This window comes from Procambarus clarkii, unplaced genomic scaffold, assembly GCF_040958095.1.
Source record: "Procambarus clarkii isolate CNS0578487 unplaced genomic scaffold, FALCON_Pclarkii_2.0 HiC_scaffold_2107, whole genome shotgun sequence".
Taxonomy (NCBI): domain Eukaryota; kingdom Metazoa; phylum Arthropoda; class Malacostraca; order Decapoda; family Cambaridae; genus Procambarus; species Procambarus clarkii.
This window is the reverse complement of record NW_027191123.1, coordinates 7,501-16,858: the sequence shown is the minus strand read 5'-3', so window position 1 is coordinate 16,858 and position 9,358 is coordinate 7,501. Positions and strand designations below refer to the sequence as shown.

Genomic DNA, 9,358 nt, shown 5'->3' with positions numbered 1-9,358 from the left:
GAGAACACCGCTTCTCGTCCGATCAGCGAAGTTAAGCAACGTTGGGTTTGGTTAGTACTTGGATGGGTGACCGCCTGGGAACACCAAATGCTGTTGGCAATAATGTTTTTTGTTTTGTTTTGTTTTGTTTCGTTTGTTTTTGTTTGAATGGCTGGCTGGCTGGCTGGCTGGGGCTGGCTGGCTGGCTGGCTGGCTCCACGGGAAATTCACGGAGTTGTGTGGAATAAGGCCTGGTAAAATGAATTAATATGTATGTCATGTTTAAAACAAACTCGCTTAATATAGTGTGTGAGGCTTTATACAAAAACAAACAACCAAAACAAAACATGTTGTATATATATATATATATATATATATATATATATATATATATATATATATATATATATATATATATATATATATATATATATATATATATATATATATATATATATATATATAGCTTAATCCGGGTTTGAACTCGCAACTCCAAGAATACGCATCACTTATATACACTTTACCACTGGACCACTGCAGGACACTTGATGCTGAGGTATCAATTTAATGACGTAAATGCCATTTCCACAAATAAATGATAATTTAAAAGTATTTGTATGTACAAATCTTTTCTGTTTAAAAGGCTACAATATCAGTTACTGATATAATTTGTGTTAATGTTTCTATACCCACAGGAAGGCATGTTTTTGCTTATATGTAAGGGGTACGGAGAAGGAATCCACAGACCATCATTCCCCTTCCCCCCCCCCCCCTCCCACCTACTACTACCACCACCACCACCACCACCACCACCACCACTACTCACCACTACTCACCACCAATCACCACCAATCACCACCACCACCAATCACCACCACCACACCTAACCGAAAACCCCCTAACACATCAACCCTCCCCCCAATCAACAGGCGAAATAATAACCCTCAAATGCCTGCCTGCCTGCCTGCCAGCCAGCCAATACTAACGGTCTTCTCAGAAAGAAAATCTCTTTGTATCTGTATTACTTGATGAAATGTATGATTCTAATAATGAAAATAAATTGTTATGTCGGTTGTATGAGCATAATGACCAATATGCACATGATATGAATGAATTAAATAGTGTAGTTTTAAGTAATTAGGTTGTAGACACATTAAGCGGATATGATATTTGACGCGTCCAGAACTGGTGATTTTTGGTTTAGTTTTAAATGCACCACCACCACCACCATTGCTTCCCCAGAGCCTAATTAAGGACCGGTAAAAGGAGTCAATATGTATGTCATCTATAAAACCAAAGAATGAATAAAAACACACACACACAAACCTACATAATAGTACTAGGAAGATTGTATGGCATAAAAAAAAAAAAGTACTCCCATTGGGTCGTTTGAACTCGCGACTTCCAAAACACCAGCCACACACCTTACCACCCAGCCACCATAGAGTTGGTATAATTGTGCAACTTTAGTTATAAAACTAAAGTTCTTATTGTCTCAAATCTTATTGTCTGTTCTATGAAAAGGCATGATGTAAATTATGTATTTTTTGAATGATTGAATTGTAGGCACATTAACGGATTCGATATTTGATATATCCAGAAAAGGTGATTTCTGTTGCAGTTTTAAAATGCATCACGTTAACGCTAAAGGACTGGTAAAACGACTCGATGTTGTCATTTTTTAAAATAAACACTAAAACTAGGCCCTTAACATATATATGTTTGAATTATAAATTGAATGCATATAAAATACAAAGTGGGAGTGGCTGGCTGGCTGGCTGGCTGGCTGGCTGGCTGGCTGGCTGGCTGGCTGGCTGGCTGGCTGGCTGGCTGGCTGGCTGCCTGCCTGCCTGCCTGGCTGGCTGGCTGGCTGGCTGGCTGGCTGGCTGGCTGCCTGCCTGCCTGCCTGCCTGCCTGCCTGCCTGCCTGCCTGCCTGCCTGCAGCCTGCCTGTCAGCCTGCCTGCCTGCCTGCCTTCCTGCCTGCCTGCCTGCTGCTGCTGGCGGCTGCTGGCTGCCGCCGACCGCCCCGCCTGCCCGCCCGCCTGCTTGCCTTGCCTTGCCTGTCCTGTCCTGTTATTGCTTGCCTTGCCTTGCCTTGCCTTGCCTTGCCTTGCCTTGCCTTGCCTTGCCTTGCCTTGCCTTGCCTTGCCCTGCCCTGCCTTGGCTGCAGCTGGCTGGCTGCCGTAAATCAACTCTTAACAACACCACACCACACCACACCATCACTCATCACCCATCACCCACCACCCGGCCCCAGTCTCCCAGCCTCTCTTATATACCCGAGCAGGCCCTTTAAATTATTTGAATTGTTGCACTTCGGCGGCAATGGCACGATCGCTGCTGCTCAAACATATTCTGGTTCACAAGTATTATAATATATTATATTATATTATATTATATATATATATATATATATATAATATATATATATATATATATATATAATATATATATATATATATTTATTCATGAAACACATTAAAACCTTGATCATTTATTCATTCATTACGTCTAGTGAGAATTGCTTTTGTTCATTTGTATGATTAAAAATTGATAGAATATGAATTCCTCGCTTAAAGTAAAATATAAAATATATATTGGATTTAGTATGATTGGTAATATTCCAAGTGATGCTGAATATCCCCTATAATTTTGTTTTGTTGTTTGTTTATGTACACATTCCAAATGAAATCAATATAAATGTTATTATTAATGTTTGAAAGTGATTGTCTACTTGAATCTCTCTATTAAAGTGTGTGTGGCTCCGGATGGAGCCTGGTTATGGTATTTGTCGTGGTGGGTGGAGAAGTGCTTACTTCTTCTCTGTCTTCTTTGGCAAAAGAACTGCCTGAATGTTTGGAAGAACACCTCCCTGTGCAATGGTTACGCCAGACAGAAGTTTGTTGAGTTCTTCGGTCGTTGCGGATGGCCACTGCAAGTGACGTGGGATGATACGGGTCTTCTTGTTGTCACGGGCGGCGTTACCGGCGAGCGCCAGAACTTCGGCAGCGAGTATTCCATGACGGCTGCCAGGTAGACAGGAGCGCCAGCACCGACGCGTTCGGCGTAGTTGCCTTTACGCAGCAGACGGTGAATTCTGCCCACGGGGAACTGAAAGTCCGGCCCTGCTGGAGCGAGACTTTGACTTGCCCTTCACTTTGCCTCCCTTGCCGCGTCCTGACATTGCTGGCTGGCTGTTGTGGGTTTGTGGTGTTTTTTTTATGATGCCGGCCCGCAGATCGAGCTTCGTGTTATATACCACCGCTCAGGATCAAGGGAGTCCGCCACTGACCAATCAGCGCGCTCCGCCACGCGAACCCCCGCTCATGAGCTGAGTCGCGAGCGGGATATAAAAGGAAATGGAAGCTCGACTCGCGCAAAAGTTCATTATTGTATCGCAAACGCCAGCCAGCACGAGCATCATCATGCCACCCAAGGCATCTGGAAGGCTGCCAAGAAGGCCGGAAAGGCCCAGAAGGCCATTGCCAAGGGCGATAAGAGAAAAGAAGCGCAGGAGGAAGGAGAGCGACAGCATCTACATCTACAAAGTGCTGAAGCAGGTCCACCCCGACACTGGTATCTCTTCCAAAGCCATGTCGATCATGAACTCGTTCGTGAACGACATCTTCGAGCGCATCGCCGCCGAGGCTTCTCGCCTGGCCCACTACAACAAGCGTTCCCCATTACCAGTCGGGAGATCCAGACGGCTGTAAGGCTCCTGTTGCCCGGAGAACTGGCCAAGCACGCCGTCTCTGGAGGGCACTAAGGCCGTCCACCAAGTACACCTCCTCCAAAGTAAACGGCTTACTTACTGCCCTGTGGTGGTGGCTTGGCCTCAAACCAACAAACTCGGCTCCATTGGAGCCACACTTTAATTTCTAAAGAGATTGTGAGTGTTAGACACCAATACTATTATAACAAAAACCTCTGTCACTGAAAGCAAATAGCTATAAAATGAGAATATTTATGAAACTGTCTGTGTGTGTTTCTCTCTCTCAGTCTCTGTCTGTCTGTCTGTCTGTCTCTGTCTTCTCTGTCTCTGCATGTCTCTCTCTCTCTTCTCTCTCTCTTCTCAGCTCTCTCTCTCTCTCTCTCTCTCCTCTCTCTCTCTTCTCTCTCTCTCTCTCTCTTCTCTATCTCTCTACTCTCATCTCTCTCTCTCGTCTCTCTCTCTCTCTCTCATCTCTCTCTCTCCTCTCTCTCTCTCTCTCTCTCTCTCTCTCTCTCTCAACACACATATAAACACTCGGTATCTTTTTTCTAGAGATTAGAGATTCATTGTTATGTTCCACATTAGGATTACTATGCAGGCCACCCTCTTAAGGTTTGAAAATGTCAAGAAAACGTTAATTTAAAATGTCATCTCCTAACTTAACAGATTAAGCCAGAGGACCAAAAACAGAATAAAACAGGACAGGACAGTATGTCACTTATACAAGCTGCTTTTATTTCTAGTACAGTATGACAATTTTTTTTTTTTTTTTGGAGGGGGGGGGGGGGGGGGGGAGGAGGATCCTTGGCAGTGCATAAGAATGAAAAGCGACGGCGTTTTGTTTGTAAGAGGACAGGTTGTACTACAAATGACTTGATTTATTGATATCACGTGTACAGTGTATGTATGCCACCTAAATTATTGTATTTATTATTTATTATATGTATAGATGAAGGTTAATTCATATGACTGATGCTAGGAATGTCTGAAATCTCCTTAGAAGGATATTTTGGGCCCTGAGAAGGGCCGAGTTTGGTGTATACTAGGGTGGTCGTTTTAGCTTATGCACGCTCTCCACGGATACGGCGAGCAAGCTGAATGTCCTTTGGCATGATGGTGACACGCTTGGCGTGGATGGCACAGAGGTTAGTGTCCTCGAAGAGACCGACCAGGTAAGGCCCTCGGATGCCTCCTGTAAAGCCATGACGGCAGACGACTGGAAGCGAAGATCGGTCCTTGAAGTCCTGGGCAATCTCGCGCACCAGACGCTGGAAGGGAAGTTTCCTGATGAGCAACTCTGTGCTCTTCTGGTAACGACGGATCTCACGCAGGGCGAACCGTTCCGGGGCCTGTAACGTGAGGCTTCTTTCACGCCCCTGTGGCAGGAGCAGATTTGCGTGCTGCCTTGGTGGGGCCAGCTGCTTACGAGGAGCCTTGCCTCCCGTGGACTTGCGAGCAGTCTGCTTGGTGGCGAGCCATGGTGAACACTGTGGTTTGTGATGGGCCGGCGCCGAAAAATTTTTGCTTATATACGCCGTCTCGAGGCGCTTGCTCGAGCGCCATTGGCTGCTCGACTCGCCTTACGTCACCCCCGTTGGCCCCTCCCTCCTTCCTCTGGCTGCAGCCAACAGGCAGCTCACCTCAAAACACTATTATCGCTGATTTTGCTCTATTTTTTGATTTGTGCAAAAGTCCATTTCACAGAAGACGTGAAACAGGACAGTAGGCAACTGCAGTTTTGAAAGCGTTGTGAGAAAGCCGTGTTTCTGCTCGAGTACAAGCATAAAGTAAGGACAGGCAGGGAGTTAGGAGTTGCCATGCTACAGTACGCATCCGCTTGACGGGATATAGTCTGGGGAAAATCGTGCCGAAATTTTATTATTCACACAACTTCAACACCATGACTGGACGCGGCAAGGGAGGCAGGGACTCGGAAAGGGTGGCGCCAAGCGTCATCGTAAGGTGCTACGTGACAACATCCAGGGCATCACCAAGCCCGCTATTCGTCGCTTAGCTCGTCGTGGCGGCGTGAAGCGTATTTCGGGTCTCATCTACGAAGAGACCCGTGGCGTCCTGAAGGTGTTCCTCGAGAACGTCATCCGTGATGCTGTAACCTACACGGAACACGCCAAGAGGAAGACCGTCACTGCCATGGACGTGGTGTACGCTCTGAAGCGCCAGGGTCGTACCCTCTACGGATTCGGCGGATAAGAGCTTGGCTAATCCATCGATTCCACCCACCACCACCTCAAAACGGGACCTAATTAGGTCCCTATACTTTTTTACTGAAGGGCTTAATAGACGATAACATAAATTGTTTTGATATCAGCTAGCACATTGGGTCTTATGAAATCTATTTTTTATCCTCGCATGCTTAAAGGGACTCTGATTGGGGAGGGAGGGGTGGGGGGGGGGGGGAAGGTTTGTTCCGTTATATACTAGCAGAGCAGGATCATTGGTGGTGGTGGGGGGGGGGGTGAGGGGAGAGAGAGAGAGAGAGAGATCTTTCCCAACTCTTCCTTTTACATGAGTGAGCTACCCGTTTTATTCATTTTATCCTTCTCAGAGCTGTTTTGATAGTATCCAAATGATGGTAAATGAAAAGGGAGGACACGAATATCTACCCAGAATTCAGGACTGGCAATCGATATGCATGTTTGAGTGCGAATCTTTTTCTCTCTCAACTTAGGTATACGTTTATGTCGTACCTAAAAGCGAGAACCACACTATTGGGACAAGTATGCAAGGCCCAATTTTCCTAACAAGCACAGTTAATTTTGTTATTTTCGAACATTTCTTTCCAAATTGGTTTATCCAATTAACAGTATTATATTAAGATCATGAATTGCTGGGTTAGGTTAGGTTAGGTTAGCTTAGCTTAGGTTAGGTTAGGTTAGCTTAGCTTAGCTTGGGTTAGCTTAGGTTAGGTTAGGTTAGCTTAGCTTGGGTTAGCATAGGTTAGGTTAGGTTTGATTACATTTCTATGTTAGATTTAACTCAAATTCAAAACAATTGCAGTCATTCGGCTTGTTAGTCAACTTGCCTCTAATAGGGGCAATTTGTCTAACAAGACTATTTAGTTTTGTGTGCATATATATATATATATATATATATATATATATATATATATATATATATATATATATATATATATATATATATATATATATATATATATATTATAGCTTCAAGACTCCGAACCAATATAGAAGCATCAAGAGGAAGTGCTTGTGTTATGGGCCAATAGGCCTTCTGCAGTTACTTCCATTCTTATGTTTTTATTCCCATTGGTTCGTGTTTTATCTTGTGTAAATGTCAATCACCTCACCCAAAACTTTGGTACCATATCACCTCACCCATGTATGTGTATATATATATATATATATATATATATATATATATATATATATATATATATATATATATATATATATATATATATATACAGAGTAAATCTACCCCAAAAGTAATGATTTATTTGTCTACAAAACTAAACTCTTTTTGGAATCATATGAGGCCCCTCCACTGAGGGGGGAGGCCTGGATGTTTATTGTCATGTGTATTCATGCTGCTTGCATGTCGTCGTTTATTTTGCCTTTGTTGTTTTCTTGACAGCTTTCTTTGCCTTGGGTGGTTTGGGAGATTTTGAAGCTCTCTTTATTTTGGGCTTTTTGTTCCCAACAACAAGCTGCTGCTGCTGCTTCTTTTTCAAGGCTGTAGGTGGTTTGTTGCTTGTGGCGGCTTTCTTGGGAGTTACCACGGCCTTCTTTGCTGCTGTAGATGGTTTCTTGGTTGTGGTGGCTTTCTTGGGAGTTAGAACGGCCCTCTTCTCTGCTACGGCCAGCTTGAATGATCCACTAGCTCCACTTCCCTTGGTCTGAACAAGAATGCCGTCAGCCACTGCTTTCTTGAGAAATCTTCGGATGTAAATGGCGATCTTGGCAGCCTCGACTTTGTTGTTGGCAACAACGTACTTCTTGATTGCTTGTAGAGACGAGCCCTTACGGTCTTTGAGTGCTGCGACCGCGGCTAGAACCATTTGACTAGTTTTCGGGTGAGCAACCTGGACGCGAGGTTTCCTGGTGGTGGCCACCACAGCAGCAGCAGCCGCAGCCTTCTTGGTAGGCTTTGCTTCTACCATGATGATGATGAGATAACCAAGGTGATGAGAGACGCTCAGACAGTCACGGGGGAATGATGCTGCCGCCGCTTGAGCCGAACCTATTTATGTGCCGGCACGGTACAGAAGCTGCAACCTGGCAACTCGTCCACCAATCACGACGGTTGGTTTTACGGCTCCGAAACCTGGATCCCATATCTTCTCTAAAATAGAAGCATTTGTTCATGTTCTTTGTAAAAGTATCATAAAGCAGGACAGATGAGACAAATATCATAAAAACTGAAGAGCAGATGAGCACACACATGTATGTATTACAAAAGAAAATCCACAAATTCATTAGAAATTGGCAGGGTAGGCTGAGGAAGTAGGTAGATGTAAAATGTCTGTAAATGGCGAAAGAACATAAACCCAAGACTGAATAAACGATGTTAAATATCCATGCCAAGGAGACAAAAATATGTTAGGATACAATTACCATTAAGACACCACAAGAAGGTCCGTATCCTGCCGTGATGACTAAAAAGAGTTGGTTATTAGCCACAATGTGTAGGCAGTCTCATGCCAACGGCCATACCACGTTGAGAACACCGCTTCTCGTCCGATCAGCGAAGTTAAGCAACGTTGGGTTTGGTTAGTACTTGGATGGGTGACCGCCTGGGAACACCAAATGCTGTTGGCAATAATGTTTTTTGTTTTGTTTTGTTTTGTTTCGTTTGTTTTTGTTTGAATGGCTGGCTGGCTGGCTGGCTGGCTGGCTGGCTGGCTGGCTGGCTGGCTCCACGGGAAATTCACGGAGTTGTGTGGAATAAGGCCTGGTAAAATGAATTAATATGTATGTCATGTTTAAAACAAACTCGCTTAATATAGTGTGTGAGGCTTTATACAAAAACAAACAACCAAAACAAAACATGTTGTATATATATATATATATATATATATATTATATATATATATATATATATATATATATATATATATATATATATATATATATATATATATATATATATATATAGCTTAATCCGGGTTTGAACTCGCAACTCCAAGAATACGCATCACTTATATACACTTTACCACTGGACCACTGCAGGACACTTGATGCTGAGGTATCAATTTAATGACGTAAATGCCATTTCCACAAATAAATGATAATTTAAAAGTATTTGTATGTACAAATCTTTTCTGTTTAAAAGGCTACAATATCAGTTACTGATATAATTTGTGTTAATGTTTCTATACCCACAGGAAGGCATGTTTTTGCTTATATGTAAGGGGTACGGAGAAGGAATCCACAGACCATCATTCCCCTTCCCCCCCCCCCCCCCTCCCACCTACTACTACCACCACCACCACCACCACCACCACCACCACCACTACTCACCACTACTCACCACCAATCACCACCAATCACCACCACCACCAATCACCACCACCACACCTAACCGAAAACCCCCTAACACATCAACCCTCCCCCCAATCAACAGGCGAAATAATAACCCTCAAATGCCTGCCTGCCTGCCTGCCTGCCTGCCAGCCAGCCAATACT

At 43.9% G+C, this 9,358-nt stretch overlaps 1 non-coding gene and 1 pseudogene across 1 annotated transcript; both read left to right on the top strand.

Moving 5' to 3' along the window:
* On the top strand, positions 1 to 99 carry LOC138362605 (5S ribosomal RNA; annotated as a pseudogene; the record flags this gene model as incomplete).
* Positions 100 to 8,372: 8,273 nt separating this feature from the next.
* LOC138362603 (5S ribosomal RNA) lies at positions 8,373 to 8,491 on the top strand. Its single transcript, XR_011227812.1, has one exon. It is a non-coding gene; the product is annotated as a 5S ribosomal RNA (ribosomal RNA).
* The last annotated feature ends 867 nt before the right edge of the window (positions 8,492 to 9,358 follow it).